The sequence below is a fragment of the Microcebus murinus genome, chromosome 11 (genome assembly GCF_040939455.1).
Source record: "Microcebus murinus isolate Inina chromosome 11, M.murinus_Inina_mat1.0, whole genome shotgun sequence".
In the NCBI taxonomy this organism is placed as follows: domain Eukaryota; kingdom Metazoa; phylum Chordata; class Mammalia; order Primates; family Cheirogaleidae; genus Microcebus; species Microcebus murinus.
In genome coordinates, this window is record NC_134114.1 from 34,606,993 (window position 1) to 34,629,862 (window position 22,870).

A 22,870-nucleotide genomic window follows, 5' to 3' on the forward strand; every position below is an offset into this window, starting at 1 on the left:
TGTGTACCATCTGGGGGATGGGCATGCTTGAAGCTCTGACTCTGGGGGGAAAGGGGAGAAGGCAACACATGTAACCTGAACATTTGTACCCCCCAAAAAAAACAGCAATAAAAAAAGTAAATGCTAATATCATTTAAAAAAGAACAAAGGCAGAATATCCAAAATTTAAGGGTAAATCTCAAATATAGTCCAAAATTAGCCAATTACCACAAGAATACCCAGTAGGACCTGAAAAGAAAATAAAAGCCTCAGGGGAATTTGGCCAAAATGAATTAAAGACTACAAACCTCAGCATGGTCAGTATTGATATCCAAAATAAGGGAATAAAACACACAAGAACAGCTCTATTTATGAAATAAGATATCAGAGCCTTTCTTTCCTTCCTTTTTCCTCCCTTCCTTCTATTCTTCCTGATATTGAGAATATTATGAATAGATTCATTAAACATTACCTTATCATTCAAAAAAAAAGTCAATTGCATTTCTATGTATTAGCAACAAACATTTAGGAATTAAAATTAAAAAGAAGATACTATTTTAAATAACTAAAGCATTAAATATTTAGAAATATATTTAACAAAAAATGTACAAACTGCTTTTAGATAATTATCAAATTTTATTCAAAAACAGTAATAAATAAGACCTCAATTAATAGAAAAACATAAAATATTCATGGCTAAGAAAATTCAATATTGTTAGGACATCAATTTTACCCCAATACAACTATAGATTCATTACAATTTTAATCAAAGCCCCAAGTGGGATGAGCATGTGAATTGATAATGAGCTGCTTCTTTATATGGTGAAGAAAATAGCTAAGAGGAGGAGACTCCAAGATGGTGGACCAGAGATACCACCAGCCAGAGAATCTCAGTAAAAGGGAAAAGTTTTAATTGAAAGAGAAAAAGTGAACAAACAGACAAACACAGATCAGATGAGGGTCTGAAGAAGAGGTCCCAGAACCTTCAGGAGATTGCATAGGAAGAAATTGCAGAGCAGAACTGGAAAGAAAAAGGTATTGGCAGAGACCAACCCCCAAGAGGCTTGGAGACCAGTGAGAAGGGCAGCTGTAGCAGTTTGTTTCTCCTTCCCTCACATCTCTAACAGTTAGTGGTTTCCCAAGCTGCTAGAGAAACCTTATACCCACGTAAGCCCAAAGACTGCTGCTGCCAGTGACTTGGGAGCTTCTTGGACAGGGCACCAGGCTCCCAGCCTTTGTGGAGCACTTCTCACCCCACAGATCTGAGTCTGGATGGCAGGTCCCATATTCCTTCTTCACCCACCATGCACCATTTCCTCCCCAGGAGGCTTCAACTCTTTGGGTTTCGTCTTGCTTACTACCACAAAGACATCTCCCAACTCCGGCCCAGACAACAGGAGTCACAGGGATCCAGTGGGTCCCCAGTGATCTGCATGACTCCAGAGCCTGGTCATTCTGCAGACTGCCTCCTGTATCCAGAGACAGACATAACATAACCAGAGTGATAGCTTACTTCCATCCAGACATGTTCTCTCTCCTTCCCCTCCTGCATGCACAGCTGCCCAGAGAGACAACTAAACTGCCACACAGAGGCTTCCACAGAGAGTAGGGGTCACACTTTTCCTTTTGACATGCTGCAGCCAACTGAGATTTTAGCTCCCTGCCTGCCAGCCATCCCTGGTGCTGCTTGCCCAGCGACTGCATCAGAGTGGGGCATGCCCAAGGTAGAGGAACATTGAACCTGCTTGGGCACCTGTGGGCAACTGAGGACCAGCACACTAATTCCTGGCCTGGTCAGAGATTGATCTCTGGGGCCCCAGGGACGAGCCCACAGGACAGATCCCATACCTCCAGGTCTCAATTGTGTTACCACACAGCACGGATAGGATATTTGTGAATTAGTATTGGGAGACATGGGTGCCCACAGGGGCAGATCAAGGGGGAGAGTGCAGTGTGGATCCTAGCAGCAGCATGCCTCTGGAGCACCCTTCCTCCCAAAGGAGGGCCCTGCTCCGAGGTCTGGAATCCTGAGCAGGGAACCTCCTGACCCGCATCACAGTCATGGGGAGATAAGCTGGCTTGAGGTCCTGCCTGAAGGGAGATGCCAGGGGAAAGAGTGGAATAGGGGAGGGCAGAAAGGAACAAGGTGTGCTCCAGACTGCCAGGCTGTGGGTCTCAGACAGCCCCACTTCCATGGGCAGACTTTTCAGTTAAATGGGGCCACTTCAGTTCCTCCCTGGTGACCTTACCCAGAGGCATGGAGCAGATTTTGACCCCTGATGAAAGAGGTTCCTTGCCAGCTTTTGTGTAGGCTTAGAGCAATCTCACCCAGCTCAGTCTCACCCAGTCATATTCCTCCACCCACTTCTGCTGTGGTGGAGAATAAGGACTAACCTGGAAGTTCGAGCACCTCACTGACCAACTGGGGCATTAGAGTGCTAATCCTGAGGGAGTAGAGCCGGTCACAGGACTCCAAAACAATATCGCAACATGTTCCTTCTAGCAACTGTCACATACAGACATGGAAGTCAATCTGCATGTCCTTTATAGCATTTACTGACTCAATCATACAGGGTGTGGTTGATTCTCACCCAAAAGCACTATTTATTGTCTCAGAGAGTAAACTGGGCATTAAATTATCTAAGCAAAAGCAATTCCAAAAATAAAAAGCAACAGATGCTCCAGATGAGAAGGAATCAGTTAATGAACTCCAGAAGTACGAAGAAGCAGAGTGAAAGGACACCCCCGAAAGGGAACACCAGCTATCTAACAATGGATACCAACCAAAATCAGAATATTGAAATGACAGATGAAGAATTATGAACATGGACTATAAGGAAGCTCAATGAAATATAAGAGAAAATAGAAACCCAACACAAAGAAACCACAAAAATAATGCAGGATATAAATGAAAAAATCACTAAATAAATTGAATTATTAAAGAAAAATAAAACAGAACTTCTGGAAATAAAAAATTTCTTCAAGGAAATACAAAACATACTGGAAAGCCTTAAGAATAAGTTAGATCAGGCAGAAGAAAGAATCTCAGGGATTGAATAAAATACTTTTGAATTAAACAAATCAGTCAAAGAGACCGGAAAAATAAAAGAAATAAATAAAGCTGACAAGAAATATGGGATTATGTAAAGAGACCTAATATAAGAATCATAGACATCTATGAGGGCAAAGAAAAAAATACATAAGAGTTGGAAAACCTATTAGAGATAATAGAGAAAAATTTCCCTGACCTTGCTAGAAATCTAGATATCAAGGTATAAGAAACTCAAAGGACTCCTGGAAGATTCATCATAAAGAGGCAAACCTCACAACCCCTAGTCATCTGGCAGACTAAAATAAAAACTAAAGAGGCACTCCTATGAGCCATAAAACAAAAGCACCAAGTAACTTACAAAGAAAACCCATCAGACTACCTGCAGATTTCCTACCTGACATTTTACAAGCCAAAAAGGATTGGGGCACCATTCTCAGTATTCTCAACACAATAATGGCCAGCCTAGATTGTAGCATCTTGCAAAACTGAGTTTCTTATATTAGGTGGAAATGATGACTTTCTCAGACAAGCAAAAGTTGAGGGAATGTGTCAAGACAAGACCTGCCCTGCAGAAAGTACTCTGAACCGCATTATACATGGATCAACATAATAGACACCCACCAGTGTAAAATCACTGAAAATTTAAAGGTCAAAGCTCAGATACCACAATGTTTCAAGAGATAAAACAGAGCAATAAAGTTCTACTCAACAGGATGAACAGAAATCCAAGCCCACTTGTCAATTCTTTCAATAAATGTGAATGGCTTGAAATCCCCACTCAAGAGGCATAGCCTGAATGGCGTGTGTGTGTGTGTGTGTGTGTGTGTGTGTGTATTTAATATCTGCTGTCTCCAGGAAACATATCGAACCCACAAGGACTCATTCAGGCCCAAGGTGAAGGTATGGAAAACAATATTCCATGCAAATAAAAACCAAAAGAAAGCTGGTGTAGCTATTCTCATTTCAGATAACATATATTTCAAACAAAAAAAGACAAAGATGGTCATTATATAGTGGTGAAGGGAACAATTCAACAAGAACAATCCTAAATATTTATGTGTCTAACACAGGTGCACCCAGATTCATACAGCAAACCCTACCTGATCTAAACAAATTGATAAGCAATAGCATTGTTAATCTGGGGATTTCAACATCCCACTGAGAGAACAGGACAGATGCTCCAAGCAGACAATAAGCAAAGAAACAATGGATATAAACAGAACTGTAGAACAAATGGGTCTAATAGACATGTATAGAACAGTTTACCCCAAAACTGCTGAATAAACAGAATTCTCATCATCTCACAGAATGTTGTCTAAGGTTTATGACATCCTATGACACAAAACATGTCTTGACAAACATAAAAAATAGAAATTATGTCATGTATCTTCTCAGATCACAATGGAATAAAATTAGTAATTAACCCCAACAGAAACACAGAACTCTACACAAGGACATGGAAATTAAACAACATACTGCTAAACCCATACATGGGTCAAGGAGGAAATTAAGATGGAAATCAAAAGATTCTTCTAACTAAATGACAAAAGGGACACAAATTATCAAAATCTGTAGACAGAAGGATCACAAATCAACAATCTAATGGCCAATATATATGAAAAAATGCCCAACATTTCTAATCATCAGGGAAATGCAAATCAAAACCACAATGAGATATCACCTAACATCAGTGAGAAGGGCATTTATTGAAAAGTCCCAAAAGAGTAGATGCTGGTGTGTGTGTATGAAGAAAAAGGTATACTTATACACTGTTGGTCAGACTGCAAACTAGTGCAAGCCCTGGAAGGCAATATGAAGATACCTCAAACAACTAAAAGTAGACCAACACTTGATCCAGCAATACCACTAGGGGCATTTACTCAAAAAAAAAAAATCACTTTATAATAAAGACACTTGCACTAAAATGTTTATTGCAGCAAATTCACAATAAAAAAGATGTGGAATCAACCCAAGTGCCCATCAATACATGAGTGGATTCATAAAATGTGGTGTATATACCATGGAGTAAATACTCAGCCATAAAAAATGGGAAACTAATATCGTTTGTAACAATCTGGGTGAAATTGTAGACGATTCTAAGTGAAATATCACGAGAATGGAAAAAGAAACACCACATGTACACACTATTAAACTGGAATTAATCAACCAACACTTATATGCACATATGGGAATAAAACTCAATGGAAGTCAAGTAGGTGGGATGAGGGATTGTGTAAATTCACACCTAATGGGTACAGTGCTCACTATCTGGGTGACGGTCCCACTTATAACATTAACTCAATCTGTACAAAAGCAATACATGTAATCAAAATGTTTGCAGTTTCATAAATTCTGAAATTAAAAAAAAATAGCTAAGCCACTTCTAAAAGAGTAGAATCAAGTAGGACAATGTACCTTCTCAGCTTTAAATATGTGATATAAGCATAGAGTAATTAAGATAGTTTGGTATTAGCATACTTATAGACAAACAGATCAATGGAAGAAAACAGAAAACTATAAAACTAACCTATACATTTGAGAAATTTTTACACAGTCTGCAAAAATAAATTGTAGGTGGAAAATGACATAGCCCATCACTAAAGGTATATTTTAAATTGGAAAATGCAAAGAAAACCCCACAACTTTCTGATTCAGTGTAGAAAAGACACACGCAAATAACACAAACTCATAATGCAAAATATTCATAAATTGAATCCTATATAAAAGTTAAAAATTCTTTACATCAAAAGATAAAATATAAAGGGTGTAAATAAAAGGCAAGCTACAAACGAGGTGAAGACATTTTCAAAATGTTTTGTAAGTAACTCCTATGAATCAGTAAGAAAAAAATGTGACAAATACATTCAAGAAACTTAAATGCCCCACAACCTGAAAACATGCTTAACTTTCTTAATAAGCAAGCTAACACAAATTTAAACCAAAATGAGACACCATTTAAGTCAAAAGTGATAAAAATTAAAGGAGACAATACCATGTGTTTGAGAGGATATGAAATAATAGTAACTCTCTCATTGGCTGGTGGAAGAACACTATGTCAATTTCTTGGAAAACAATTTGGCATCACATTGTGAAGCTCAAATTTCCTATATCTTGTAACTTGCAATTGTACTCCCAGTTATACTCCCTAGAGAAAAAAATATTGGAAATGTACAAAAGAAGACATATAAAACAATGTTTACAATAACAACAATAACATCTGCAGTGATCCAAATGTCCATACACAGTACGATGGATAAATAAAGTTATAGCTCTGTTGTACATTGAAATACTAGTAAAAAAAAAAGATCCCAAATGGCAACTCTCCATTTGTTACATTTTTCCCCTGACATTTTGGATTATGGGAAGTATTAATGTTCAAAATACCTTCAGTATAGTAGCTATTTTACAATAGCAGGATAAACTGAACAATTGGTGTAAGTCAATGGGTATACCTTAACATTGTATGTTCATTTCTATAGTAATTTTGAGGATTAAACCTTAAAAAGAGCCCAGCTATAGCAGCTAAAATATTATTTCTACCTAGGCTGGTGTGAATTATGTTGTATAATATGATGGAGTCCCTTTGCCACACTACATATTCGTTCCAGGAAATGCACAATGAATAAAGCAGCCCTTGCCCTTCAAGATCCTTCAGTGTAATGATGAAGACAAACTTTTAAACAAAATTTTAATAAGCTCTCATAATATTATGATATGCAGGAGAAGCAGAGAGGAGCCAACTAACTCTGCCTGAAAGGATAAGTGAAATTTGCAAGAACAACCTGATGAAATTGCATGGCTCCTTTGGGGAATGAAGAGTAACTGTGTAAAGCTAGTGAAAAAATGCGTTGGCATGAGATATCTGTGAAAGTTGATGCAAGGGTAAAGTGAGGTCAGATCAAGAAAGGTCTTGTTTATAATGCTAATGGGAATAGCATCCTACAGAAAATAGTAAGTCATGAAAAGAGTTCAGGAAATGACAGGATAAGGTTTGTATTTGAGAAGGTTTTAGTAGTAGAATAGAGATTATATTAAAAAGAGCTGTGACTCTCATGTATAAATTTCCTCTCCAGCATTTAGTCCCTCTTTAACTTAAATCTTTTTATTATGAATTATATCTTCTGGCAGCAAATAACCATGAGAATGTAGGAAATGTAGGATAAGGGACACTGAAGTAATTACCTTCTTATGGAACTATCTGTGAAAATATGAAGTTATGTATCTGCATAACAATAATATTAATGTGAATATAGAAAGAATGGAGCCTAAAGTCTAAAATAAAACTTCAAATTGAAATATGTTAACATTTTATTCTGCGATGAAGTCTGAAAGTCCATGTCCATTTATCTGACTCTATTTCAAATATATACATTAATTTAGATTAATATTTTATAATATTTATATTTAAAATATATACCACATATAAATATATTATTATAAATACATTAGTATATATAAAATAGAAATATATATAGAAAAATATATAAGTAAATGGCTAATATATGATCTATCTCCAAACTTCTTATGATAAAACATTTTCTTAAGGCTTTGTATTATTAGACTTAATGGTATAATTTTTACTAATTAAGATATTATTCTACACTTTTATATCCCATAATTAGCTTAACAACTTAATGGAAAAATGAAAAGAATACTTTATGAATAGGGAAAACTTAAAATATTCTTTAAATTGTACACCTACTTTAATACTAATCAAATTACTTCTGTACAAATAAAAGGTATGTGCCCCTACAACAATTACTGTAAAATTTTGGACAATGGGAGTATTTATTAAAACTTTTTTATCTAGGACAACCTAAAAAAGAAATATGTCTGTTCAAAAATGCTATATTTATTTTGAATGTTTTAATAATGACTTGTAAAAAATGATTAACCCTTTGCACTTGCTTGCTTTTTTCTCATTATCTACTCGACATTATCCACACTCGACATCCGAGTGCAAAGGGTTAAGAAATTAAATGAGTGTTTTCAACTATTACTAAAAGTTGTCTTACCATTAAGTTCTTAATAATATAATAAATGTTTATTAGTTTTATTTGTCTCAACCTGACATTTTTTAATAATAAAACCATGAATACTTTTAGAACACATATATTGTAGTATTCTAGAAGCATGCTACAATGGACAAAATCAAACATTTAAAAAATGCTCTCTTTTTTTCCTTTTATTTCATCATATTATGGAGGTACAAATATTGTTAGGGTTACAAATATTGCTCCTGCCCCCCCCCCGAAATGTCCAATCCCCTGGTGGTGTGCATCACACACGTTATGGAAACATACATCCCTTTCCTCCTCCCCACTCCTGCCTGCCCACCACCTGCTAAAAGGTTTTTTTTGGTTTTTTTTTTTTTTTACAATGTAACCAAAATGTTAAAAAATAAATAAATAAATAAATAAATAAATAAATAAATAAATAAAATAAAAAATGCTCTTTAAAAAATGCTCTTCCTTTTAAAAAATTCAGTTAACTGTTTGGTAGATTAAGGAAACCATCTTTACCAAAACTTTTCTATTTTAGAATAAAATATACTATAACTTGAACAATAAATTTTAAGCAGATAATTTATCATGCAAAAGTAGCTATCTGGGAGAAAGATCTTAATAGAGAACAGAGGTTTTTAACCTTTGGGAGGAGTTAGACCTTTCTGGGAAACTGAAAAAAATCTTATATCTTAAGTACTTCTTATAAATATTTATATTGACCATACATACAAATGGTTGCAAACAAGTTTTTCAGAATTTATGTAATATTTGAAGCCTATTTACAAATTTCAAATTTTTGACACACAAAATAGCAAACTATATAACAGCCACAAGAGTGATAACTGATCTTATGATAATTAAATATCACTATATTATTTCCGGAGTTTTGATTTAATTTCTCAGTCTCCCTCTTACCTAAGAAGCATTTTAATTTTCAGGTACTAGATCAAGTTCTAATTCCTCCAGAAAACCATCTTTGATTGTTATTGTCCTCCATACTTTAATGGCAATTGTTGTCTGTACCATTCATATACCTTTTAGCCCGCAGAAAGTATTCAATGTTTCTTAGTAAGCATTACGTCTCTTGGAAAAAGGATGTGTGTATTACAGCAATTTCCATTTATAATGCCTAGCATAAGGCATGGCACATTCATAATGAGAATCAATACATATTTATTAATATTAAAATAATTTTTATTTTCTTATTTTAAAAGGTAACTGCATACATTTATTTATGTAATCCCTAACATTATGAAGTTATTCCATTAAATATTTGTTTCCTGACACCTAAGTCTGCAAAATTTGCAGTCTCTTGACTTGTACCAGATCATGACACATTGACTTCTATCATTTTTGTGTGTTCTTATAGTTCTTTTAGTTTTTGTGAATTTATTCAACCTCCCAGTTACGGTGATGAAGCCTGAAAGCAGAGAGCGCATGTTTGAAAGTCAGTAAGAGCCAGATGATATCACTGAAATATATAGCAGCCATTTTTCTTGATTATAGCACTTTCCCCTATTCTGTTTTCAAAAGGCTAAATGGAAATGACCTTGTAAGACAGAGATAGATTTAGCTTTATGTGTTGTATGCATTCCAGGGAATCAATGAGAAATAAAGTATTGAGAGATGCATATTTTTTTTTAATTTTAAGCTATCTTCAATTGGCAACTATTCCTAATGATTATTTTCAAATGGTTAATTATTTAGAGACATCAATTGTTGGAGGAATGAATTCACTGTTTTATGTAATTTAATTTTCATTTAAAATTCCTCAGTGAAATGAAAAATAGTTTTCCATATAAATAGTCACCTCCAAATTAGTATGTTTTGTACTCTGCAGTACAAATGTTCCAAATTATGACCCAGGATATTATAGATAATCTACAGTCTTAGTGAATTTACATTCAAATTTAAAGTATAGGAAAAAATGGTTACTGTGGTAAGACAAGTTTAGTAATACATTTTAAATATTTAGCTCCTTAGCCTCAGGTTTATCTTGTTACGTATAGCAGGTCAGGAAAAACAATGTAACAGTGGCTCCCCAGATCCTGTTCTTTCCTTATGGCTAAGGCAATCAGTAGCAATGGGTATCTGTTATTTATGTGATATTTATGTTTATATTTATATGTGATATTTATGTGATCACTGATAATCAGGAATCTTCTATTAACACAAACTGCCATTTTCCAAATGTCCCTTCCCCAATACCTCATTCTTCAGATCAGAAGAAGTATATATTTTCATTTGTCCTAGAAGCTAAATAATTTCCCTTACTTATTTATTCATGATATGTATTAAATAACTATTTAAGCATCCATCTCCTTGTTTCCGAGGAAAATTTAAATCCAACATTTTAATAAAATTGGTGATAAACTTTCCTGAAAAAAAAAATAGAAATATACTTCTAGTACTCATGGCTTAATACAAACTAGGGTTCTCTATATTTTGTAAAGCTGGGGACATATTCACTCACAAGAGCTGCCAAAGGGGATGCAAAAAAGAAAGGGAAACTTGAAATAGATCACTTCTCCATGTTGAGAATGGTAAGAGGTTTAAAGTTTCGCAAGGTTTTCTTGCTATTGATAAAGCTTTCAAATCTAGTCATCTTTTAATTATTTAGAGACTGATTATACAATCTGTGACCCATCCCTTCAGCTTCTCTTCCTGCTCCTCTGATGTCCCCTCTTTGGCTATTTCCTTAAACATGGGCCCTTTTAATACTAAATGAGTGGAAGAAAACAGAAAAGAAGCCAAAACAGCAAAAGTTGGTACATATGAGCAGTACTGCATAAGAATTTGAGTTGTGCTCATATGTTTTTGTATTTTCAATGTTTTATGTTATTCCATCTCTATATTTCACATTCCACATTATCTCACCCCACTCTATCTTCACACAGGATGTTCAAATTTTCATTTATATCAAGTATGTACATTTCTTCTTTCAGTTTATTTTCCATTATATTTTGCAAAAAAAGAAAATAGTCATCACCTTTGGTGAAAGCAGTAGTTATGAATGACATTCTAAAATAGAATCAAAATTATCTTTTAAAATGTAAATTAACCCTTTCTGTGCAAAAGAATATTTAAGATTGAATGACTTATAAGACGTGTAACTTTTATACTAAATTCAGGAAAACACAAAACTTAGTGTATAAAATAATTATAATTAACATTTCAGGGAGTTTTACAGTTTTCAAAGAATTTTCATATAATTATCTCCTCTTGGTCCTCATGAAAACCTTATGATTTTGTGGATGAGGAAAACTGTAATTGGGGTATTTGAAATAAATTCTATAATTCCACATGACCAGGAATTATCAGAGTCAGACTTCACACTCAGGTCTTCTCAATTAACATATCTATAGATATATATAATAGCATAGAAGAGAACAGTGTGTGTGTCCTATCCTATGTTTCTGAAGCAACATAGCTTTTATTCACGGTTTTCATTGGCCAAGATCTTAGATACTGAAGTTCCTTCCTTGATGCACCCATAGTAGCTTGACACATGGGACATTAAACTCCCTGCACTCTGAATGATGTATATGAAATTCCATAAATACACATTTCCTCAAATACATTTTAAAATGTATGTTAGTTATTTTATGCATTATTTCCAGGTCTTTGACATGCATTGTAAATTAAGTGAAGTTTTGTTGATTGTTATTGGAACTTGATTACCAAGGTATAACAATATTTCCATGAGAAATGTGTATATGTCATTAATAGCCAATTTAAATTTGGAAATTCATCCATTGGTTCATTTAGTTGAAAACTGTATATTCACCAGTGGAGAGTGGAATATGTTTCAAAACCACAGATGAAAAAAACAAAAGCTTAAGTCCAATTTGTTAATTTGGTTTTAATTTTCCAAAGCTGCAAAATTTCCCTATCTCAAATTAATTTTTCAAAGCTGGAAAATTTCCTTGTATCTCAATTGATGAGTTTCTGAGCTAAAATCCATTGCTGCTTATAATCAGATTTCAATGCTTTCATTTTTAAAAAGACAATATAAATAGCAGTGAGTAGAAAAGTATCTATGCACTTAAAATAATCACATTTAAATTAATGCTTAACAGAAATCTTTGCAATTTAAGCACTCTGGCAGTCTTCCTGATAATTCAAGGAGTCTTAATATGGTGGTGAACCACGATCTTTTGATAAAAGAGAGAGTAAGAGGGAGAGAGAGACAAGTGGTCTCAGAAAAGTGGAATATAAACACTCTTTTTATACACAAAGTTGTATGCTTTGATCTGTACATTTGATAACTTCTAAATATAAATGAAAGCTAGAAACAATACTGGGATATATTTTATGCCTTAATGAAAGAAAGGCTTATTTCAAACACACTGCAACTTCATAAATATGCCAGTGTGGGTACAGATTGCAGCACTTAATTGTGAGACTCCAGAACAGAGAAGAGTTGATTGAAACATTCTCAGTGGATCATTTCAGCCTCTTCTCGCAATTCTCAGCCAAAGTCCCTTGCTATAATTTATTGTGAGCTTAAGGAATAAAGCTATATTAGTGATTGTCTATATTAATCTAATCTAAAAAGTAAATCGGTTTTTCAAAATCATCAAACTCATTTTAAAGCCAAATATAAGTGGTTTCAGGTCAATTACTATTTTTAATTACCTGTGTTATGTCTTTTTTCTGATCACATGAAGGGTGGAGGATGAGTATGATGTGCTGATCTCATTCCTCTCATGAAGAAATTCTGATTACAAATGACTCCCCAATGATGATGAATTGCAAAATGGCTCAAAATATTATAATTATTCAGTTCAGAAAACTGAAATTGTTTTTTTCAAAATATTGGAAAAACAGATTAAAGTAAAAAATGTCTTTAAAGAGGTTTTAAAAGCATTATTCTAAGTATTTTTATACACATATGAAGTGTACATGTTAAAATGACTAAAAGATGGTTTCTGGTATATAACAATATATTTAAAAAAAAAAAAAAGATGGCCCTTTTTGTCCAAAGGGTTGTATAGCCAGCTATTGGAAGATGTACATTTATGCAAAATATTATAATTAACAGAAAAGAATTAACTGGCAATAATTCTTTTCAGACCAATCCTTACAAAGCAGTGCCAGAGCTATGGGCATAACATTTGATATAATACATGAAACAGTTATAATCTATGAGATCAAGTGACTTTAAGTATATTATTATGTATAATGGAAAAACCAGGAAACCATGTCAGATACACAATATGGAGCTTGAGAGCCCTTCAGGCTACTTTAAGTGCTGAGATTATGTCCAAGTGAGTGAAAGTGAATAAAAAAATAAAATAGCAATAATAGTCACAAGGCTAATAAGCACTAGTACAAGTTATTGATTTGGTTTCCATGTGCTAGGAACTATGCTTAAATTATTTATTTTATTTTAACATTAATCATCTGAGTATGATGTTAGTATTTGCAATTTACAGATAAAGAGACTCTTTCTCAGAGTGTTTAAAGAACATTTTCGAAGTGATATATTCAGTAATATCTGAAGTTGGTCACAAAATTCAAGTGTTTTACACTGATATACCATAATCTTTGCTCTATATTATATTGAAAATCCAGGAAATGAAGAGAAATAACTTAATGAAAATATATCCTTTGGCTCCTCCAGCAAATAAAAAATAAGCTTGGTTGATTGAAATATATCAACTAACTCCATTTTCCCAATAGTTTTTAATCAAAATAAGGTATCTATGTCACCATAAACACACAACAACCTCATTTCTAATATACAGTCAAAATCCTACAAACATTATTGAGTCTACCAAGTCCCCAGACATGTCCTAAATACTTCAACATTTATCCTGGTCTTAAAGATGCCTTGATAGAAACACCACTGTGAAAATAATTTATAATGGCAAACTTTTAATGGGAGATAAATGTGGGAGCAGTGATTTGGAAAATACTTGTCAAGTCCTAAACCAAATTTTTAAAAACAGAAAAATGTACATTTATACTTAATAATGGATGTCATATAGGTTTAGAGGACACAGCTATGAAGTCAGAGCAAACCAGCTTTGAATTGCTTGCACATGTTTTATAGACATGTGTAACCCTGGACAAGTTAATAACCTCTACTAACTTCTTCATTAATTAGGCTAATACTTGTAGTTTAATAATTGAACCCTAATACCAACCAAGTTAATTATTCTCATTTAAAGTCCAAAGGTGCTCCTCCCGGACAAAATGTCCCTGCTACAAGTTGAAATTCCGAGACTCACATTCCCCCATCTTGTGATTCTACTGTCTTCCACAAATGGTGGCCGTGGCTCAAGCCAGAGAAAGGAAAAGAGAATGCAAGAGAAAGCAAGGCATAAAAATCAAGCACATTATTTTTATTCATATTCCATAGGCAAGAACTTAGTCCTGTTACTTTATTTTCCACTTTTTAAGTAGAGTTCACCCAAAATGGCATTGTGAACTGTCAAGGAACCTCTAACAATTTTTGCCACACCTTGATTTGTAAAATAGGGGAAAAAACATAATTCATAATGTTTTTTGCAAAAGTTATTTGAGAAAATGCACAACTTTAGGAGAAATATTTTAATGTTATAAATATTTACTAAGGGGTAACCAGTGTTTATTGTTTTATTAGTCCTCATTTACATCATCTTAGCAGCAAGCATGGCCAATTTCTCAGGATAGAAATTAATTAAAAAGTGGACGTTCAAAGAAGACTATAGCTGTTCTCTCCCCATCCCAGGCTGCTCCAGAGTCTACTCATCTGTTTACTATAAAATATATTTACTATCCACCATGCTAATCTCTAGTGATGAAACAAAGGGTCAGGGCTGGTATATTTCCTCAGGACTTCATTATACTAGAGGAGGCAGGACAGATGAGAAATTAAATAATAATTTAGGAAAGATGAAGAAGATAAAGCAGATAGTGCACTTAGATTTATTGGCATGTTATAAGCAATCAATAATAATAAAATGGTGACGTAAGTGCAAGTAGCCATGATTACACTGCTAATATACTAAACTAGCATATGAAATGAAATCAGGGAAAAAATGCTAGAAGAAAGGGGTATGTGTGTGTGTGTGTGTGTGTGTGTATGTATGTGTATGCGTATATATTGTGGTGAGACAGGTGCTAAAGGAAGAGTCATTTCTCCTGCTAAGAAGATGTAATAAGCGGAAGCCCAGAGGCATTAAAAACAGAAGTAGCTTATACCTGAACCAGAATCCTACAGTGATTGTGGCAACATAGAAGTTTAGAATGTTTTGGATGATATTTTAAGGAGCTACATGTATTTCTGTAAATAACAGGGACTCATCTGAGAGGATGTAAGCAGAGAAATAGCATTGCAAGATTTTTGCTTAAGCAGTGAGAAAAATGGGTTTGAAAAAATAAGGCTAGCATAAACAAAGACCAGTTAGGGAACAGATGCAATTCATCCAATGTAAGACAATGAAGTTTTGAGCTAGAACAAGATTAGAAGAAAAGGAAAGAAAGGAATACAGATTACATTTAGGAAGTAAATTCAGCAGGATTTAGTAATTGATTGGATAGGTGAGCTGATAGAGCAAGTCAAACTTAAATGACTGGCTGGATGTTGTTGCTATAAAGATAAATAAAAAAAGAAGAGATATCAGTCTCTAAAGGATGGGAAGAGTTCACCTTTTAACATATTGCATTTGAAGCAACAGACAGACCTTAACGTAGGAACATTAAGCAGGAAATTGGACATGAAAGTCTGAAACAGAAAAATAAGGTGAAATTATCTTGAAAATCATTATGATTTTAGTAGTAGTGAAATCTTATTTCTTCCTGGTATTTACTTTAAAAAATGGTTTTAACACTTATCTGGTAGAAAAAATGGTAAAAAAAAAAAATAAAGTGGAAAAAACATAATTAGCCATATCAAAGTCCTCAAATAACAGAAGTAGAAACCAAACTTCTTAAGAAATGTTTTCATTCATAGACACTAACCTAGTTTAAGACTATTCCCATTGTCTGTTTTCTGAGAGGGTCCAAAAGCAGTGACACCCCTATATCCCAGTAGCAATAAGCATATCTGGTGCCTGATCATAATTTCTAAATGTCATTTTTCAATAAAAATAACTAGGGCTCTTTAGAGAAACTGTACATTCAAAGTTTGGGAAGAGAAAAATAAAGATGAATTTGGACCATTGTGTAGTACCAGAAAATAAGAAGTGTTGAAAAACAAAGTTAGGGACATATCAAATGGACACAGTAGCCAACCTAAAAGTGTTGGTTAAAAGCTGAACCATTTTGAGAAACAAAATAAATGACAATAGTATTGAATTGAAACTCAGCAGATATTTATGGGTCCACAGTGATGTAAACAAACGAATGAATGAATGAGATGGTATAAATTTTCTTTACAAAGGGTTTCAAATAATAAATGTAGAAGAAATGAGGAAGATAGAAAAGTCCTTATTAAATTACTACAGAAATATTTGTCAAGCTTCAGCCAAGCTCCACTGAATAATATTAAAATTAGTGGACTAATCTTTAAGGATAAAGAAGATATTTGCACAGCCTAAAAGTATCTACCCCCCCCAAAATACTTATTAATGAATGTGGGGATTTTAATTCATGACCACAAAATCTTTGATATTCCTCTCTCTAGATAGTAGAGATTAATTTATGTCCCCTTGAGTATGGGCAGTATTTTGTGACTTGCTTCTAGTGAAAAGAGTATGAAAAAGAAATAATAATAACTACAGTGGAGAAATCTGGCAAATACCATCTTAATCAAGTGATCGAGGTTAACAACACGAGTGATAAGTCTTGTTGATGCTATTTACCCCTAATAAGATGCCAGGAGAAGACCACTTCACCTCAGAAGCATTCTTCCTAAAAACATCTGTAACTCAAGTTTTATCAAATAGAAAAGAACAAATTTTACAAAATACCTGACCAGTATTCTTCAGTGTCAAGTTTGCAAAAAACAAGGAAAGATTGAGAATCATATATCCCTAAAGAGGCATGATGACTAACTATGATGCGGGATCCTGAATTTAACTCTACAACAAGATAAGGATATTAGTAAGAAAACTGGTAAAATTTAAAAGCCTGTAGTGTGGTTAATAGTGTTATAACAATGTATGATGTACCAAAATTAATTTCTTAGTTTTGATAAATGTACCATATTTATATAAGATGTTAACATTTGGGGAAGCTGGATAAAATTTATATAGACAGTCTATATGCTATCTTACAACTCTTCCATAAATCTAAAATTATTTCAAAATAAAGTTGTTTTTTTAATTCTCCCACTGCTATCAGAAGACAAATATGGAAAACATTAGGAAATCATGCTATTTTAGGTTTTTAAATATATATATATATATATGATTATTATATCAAGGCTAATTCTGTGTTATATAAATTAATTTTACAGTCAAAAGAGAGGAAGGAGAAGAAACACAAATACACACAAAAAACAACCAAGGAAATTTCAGCAGAATTCTATTGGCCCACCTTGGATGTTGGAGCAGAGTGAGAGAAAATCATTAGTTCATTCAAACTTTCTCCCTATAATATTGCTCCCTTTCAGGTATCCTTGTAGTTTCTCTATGTGAAACGTCTACAGTACCCTATCTAACAAACCAAATAAAGCATAATGCTCTACTCATTTATTCAATCTATTATTCATTAAGCATCTCCTCTGTGCCAGGCATTGTTATATATGGTTGGAATACACCATTCCTAATTAAAGTTGGAACAGATAATACATAGCACCTAACCCAATCCCCTGATTATTCATATGAGGAAATTTGAGGTTTCAGATCTAAATGACTTAATCAAGATCACAGAGTAAGTTAATGACAAAAGTGGGCTAGAAACCAATGTCTTTTTCAGCAACTTTCTTCTCAATCAAAATAATGATTCCAGGTTGAAGAGGACACTGGGAAAGTTGTAAAATGTGGTTGTTTTCTTTGTAATTAGGAAACACTTCTCCATCCTCAAAGGGTAATTTGAGCTCATGATAATGATTTATTCAAAGAGTTCTTGCTTCTAGCAATCTTTATTCCAGGAACTTGAAACTCACACTGCTTAATCTCCAGAAAATCCTTGTTAGGTAAGTTTCATAATTGTTCTACTTCTTTTTTTTTTTTTTTTTTACCCCCAGGAGTGGAAAGTTAGGCTTTGAAAGGTTAACTGCTTTTCTGAGCTCATTTAATGAGATAGTGACAAAGCTGAAAATAGAAGTCTCCCGATTTCTCATGTTTGCCTTATTTCACCTCATGTTATCACACTGAATTAAATTCTACTTCTCTGTAGTACTCTCACTATTAGGGAAGGTGTCCTGAAGCATTGTAAAGTGTGGGAGATGAAGAGAAGACTTTAATGGAGTATTATTGCATGCTTATGAAACACACAATGTAGACATCATGAAACATTTTACACTCACAGAACTTTTACACTGATTTTCTATGATGCCCAGGTTTCTTAGTTTCTCTAACCCTGAGTTTCCTTATCTGTGAAAGGGATAAATAATACCTACCTTCATAGCTATCATGTGGATTATTTAAAATAATGCATATAAAATGCTAGCACTTTATCTCTGCATGCATAATTAAGTTTTCCTTCTATTCTTCGAACCATGTTAGCCTCATAAATCAAATTTAAAATGAGATAATTGAGAAAAATTATTTGTAGAACTAGGTCCATACTGTATTACTACAGTAATTAAAAATTAAAAATTTATTTATTAAATGTCTGATAAATTAAATCTGAATGTCTGAAAATTAAATGATAAATAAATGTTCTGATAACATTTTGAGTATCCCATTTGCAGACCTTGCACTCACAAAATATAATTAATCTAACAATTTGAATCTTTGGTCTACAAAAATCAAATATATATTATTTTGTTAATATAAGTGGATTTTTTAGTGAACAGTTTAACCAAATATAAGCATTTGATTGTTAACATTTGATTAACCTGAGGAGAAAAAAGAATATCTTTCGTTTACCATTTACCAAAATTCACTAATAAACAACAATTATGGAAGACCTTAAAATTAATTCTGTTTCGTTCTTTCAAGTGTATGGAACAAATTATTCTAGAATCTTTACATATATGATAACTTCATATTTTTCTTAACATTCATATTTTGTAACAGTGATAAGCTTTGTTCTTAGGTATGTTAAGCATCCCTTTCAACTTTTAAATAATTGATATATTTGGAAATAGAATATTTTTCATAGATAATTGAAGGGGAAATTAAAATGATTTGTCATTAATTCCAAAACCTTCCAATCATTTTGTTTTATTGTATTTTATTTCATACCACATTGTTAAAAACAAATGTGTGGCCCAACTTTGCATATATCTAAATTTTCTAAAGATAAAAGAGAGGAAATAATTAAGCAACAAAGAAAAGCTGTGTGAAAGGAAATTTTTTTTAAAACAAAAACGATGTTTCAGTGAGTGCTGTGGGTCAGTCTGTGGATGAAATAAATGCTTCAAAAACGGTTGGCATGATGAAAGATAAAAGGTGCTAATCATCTTTTATAATGTCAGAATTCACCACTAAAATCTAGCTGTGCCCATATTTAGGCACTCACATTTTCCTAATTTTAAAAAATGCACCTGTAGCAGAAATTTTTCTCCAAAAAGACAGAGCCAGCTGGAGAGAGAGACAATTAAGGCTGATTGGATGACTCAGCAATAAAAATAGGAAGCTAGCTGGATGAGAAAGGATGAGCTACAGTGAAACAGATTGTCAGGGAGGGGGTCCTTTGAAAGAAAGAACAAGAAATGAAAAGCAGCCCATCAACATGGACAAGGGAACTAAGGTTAAACTTTTCAGCTAATGACAAACTCATTCCTAAAATTAAAGAGTAGACAAAAGAACATTTATTAATAGTCAAACTGTGAATAAGTTTATACAACTGTCATCATCTATTATGCTTTAATAAGTAGTCAATATAGCAACAATGATACCAAAGCAGGAGTCTGGCATTATGAAAGGATACCTAGGCCTTTCTTCCATGAGTGAGTGCTCTGCTCCTTCCTGCATCAGGAACTAATGCCTTGTTCTTTTGCCAGAAACATAACTTCTTCCTCTTCCTCTTGCTAATTCCTCATGGCACTCAAAACCCCACTGGCTTCATGATTACACCTAGCCAGAGAAAATTTATTTTGTCCTTCGGATTGGGTCAGCCTCCTTCCATTTTTCAAATACTGTCTCCTCCTTCTGAATACATAACTCAAGAATACATGTATTTAATTTTCATATTTTTAACATTCATCTCCTATGCTAAACTTTAAGATCCATAAAAGGAGAACCATGTCTGCCTTTGATGTTGAACAGGCACTCAGTAAATATTCATTGCAGAATGAATGAATCCCGGATAGAGAATAACGAGGCTGAGATGCAATTTTCACTTCCACTAATCATTTTCATTTATTTTGAATGAGTTCACTTTGCCTCTTCACGTCTTCGTTTCCCCTCAGACCACTTCCACCTCAAAGCGTCTAACTTTTAATAAATAAGTTATCCAATATTCATTTCCTAATCTCAACATGAGATTCCCAAGGAACTTTAATTTCGGGGACTATAGTAATATTTTCCTAACTCTCTTCCCGATCTCTATTATTTCTGCAGCAGGGTAAAGGTGGTTTTTCTTTTCAGTTAGGGGAATATATCTCCTAGTGATTGAAATGAAGAATCCTTACTATTGTAATTCAAAAGAGCGATGAGATTATTTAACTATTTGTTCAACAAATACTGAATATAAATATACTAAATCTCAGAAATTGTTTTAGGTGAAGTGGACAAAACAATAATGAAATAAAGTCTCAGCTCTCCTACAGCATTTGTTACCAGTGTAGGGGAGAAAGGCAAATTAATGTATAATGTATGAAGTTGTGATAGCTGCTATGTAGAAAAAATAACACAGAGAAGGATATATGAAGACTGATGGGGAGAGGATTACTACTTTGTAAGGGTAGTCAAGAAAGATCTCAATGATAATTTGACATTTGAGTAGAGATCTGAAGGAAGTAAAAGATGAGAGAATATCTGATGAAAAGCACATTCCAATAGAAGACAGACAGCATATAGAAACCATGAGTTAAGGGCACTCTTGAACATTACAGGTACATCAGGGAGACTGTAGCTAGAAGGAGTAAACAAAGACTGTGTAACAGAAGATGAAGCCAGAGAGATAGTGGACAATTGGACAATTTAGGACCTCAGGGGCTTTTTCACAGGATTAGAGGACTTTGGGTGGTTTGAAGCTGCGAGTGACATGATTTGTCTTCAGGACTCAAAGAAATATTCTGACGGCTATATGAAAAATAAGCCCCAGGAGGGAAAAGAAACCATTTAATAGGGGTTACAATAACCTAAGTGGGAGATGATTGTAGTTTCAAACAGAATGGTAAAGGTGGAACTCTTAGAAGTAGTCAGACTCCAGATCGACTTTGAAAACAGAGCTAAGGAATTGGATATTGAAACTGTAGGGAACAGCAATTTAACAGAGAAAAGGAATGAACTGCAACTGACGGTGAGGATCAAGGAATGCACCTGTCTCACTTGCAGGCCCTGAGAATGAGCAAAGGTAAAGAGAAAAGTCACCATTTGCATGGGATGTAGGGGAAAAGCAGAGTCCTCAGGGATCAAGTAGTTTTTGGTTTAATAGAAAAAAATAGTGAATGGAATATTTAGAGAAGAAATGGAGGACAGAAGGAATTTGTTGGTAAAGATGTCAAGCTCCACAGAACCCAGTAGAAAATGTGGAGGATGGGAATTAGAGGGGGGCGCATGAAATAGAGTCAGAATCATGGACCTATGCAGCCATTCAGGTATGAGAAATACATGGTAGTCTGGAGCCTCTTGTGTTTATGAAGGCAGGCAGGGATGTAGGGAGTACTGGGATAAGTCAGGATGGTGTCTTAGGTCAACCACGTTGAGTGATAAAGCTATGAGTGAACACTGGGGGAGGGAAGCCTCTTCTTAACAGGAACCTGTGATTCCTGAGATGATGAGAATGCACATGCTCCATTCTCCAACCTCAGGTTCCTGGCCAAAATATTACCCTTGGCTCTCCCCATGGGGTTTCCTGACCTGGTAATACATAGGTATTCAAGGTAGTGGTTAGATGTTAGTACTAAATAAGTACTTATTTGCATGTACAATTAGTGAAGGTTTACCTTTTCCTACAGTATTTGCAAAGATAAGGCTCTGTACCCCAGTCCTCATGGTTGCCTTGTTGTCCATATCTTCCTGACACTTCATACTACTACACACTGCAAATTTAGTATCTACACATATTACAAGGAAGTACATATTTAATTCATGATGCTGTTGTGGTTAATTAGGTAAGAAATGGATAAATCAGTAAGAACTCTAAATTTTAACCCACAAAAATTACATAATGCATAGCACTTTCAGATGGGAAGAGGAAAAACTGTAAAAGAAGAAAACAAAACCTAAGTTTTTGGGAGTCCAAAATGCACAGGGAAAACATGTAACAATTATATGTTAATAAAATGTATCAATACAGTGCAAATAAAATAAAGTTGCAAAATTACACTGAGCTAAGCCTTGACCTCAGGGTATACTGTAAAATTTATTTTATTACAAAACACCTAAACAAGATAACAAGCTTTTCAATGCATTATTAGGCCACTATTTTGATCAATCTCTATTATTATCTCTCTGATATTATTTACATAGAAGCCATATTTACAACAACAAAAAAGATAATTTGGGGTGACACAGGAAAAAGTTTTGTGCTCATAATTTATAAAATTTCTTCTATGTGCCAGCCACTGTGTTTGGGCCGTCTTGGACTCTTTACAGAGACACTAAATCATTCTGTCCTTATA

General features: G+C 34.0%; 1 protein-coding gene across 2 annotated transcripts in view; it reads right to left on the reverse strand.

Moving 5' to 3' along the window:
* HCN1 (hyperpolarization activated cyclic nucleotide gated potassium channel 1) overlaps positions 1-22,870 on the reverse strand; it is a 385,147-nt gene that overhangs the window by 293,186 nt on the left and 69,091 nt on the right. The window lies entirely within an intron of this gene.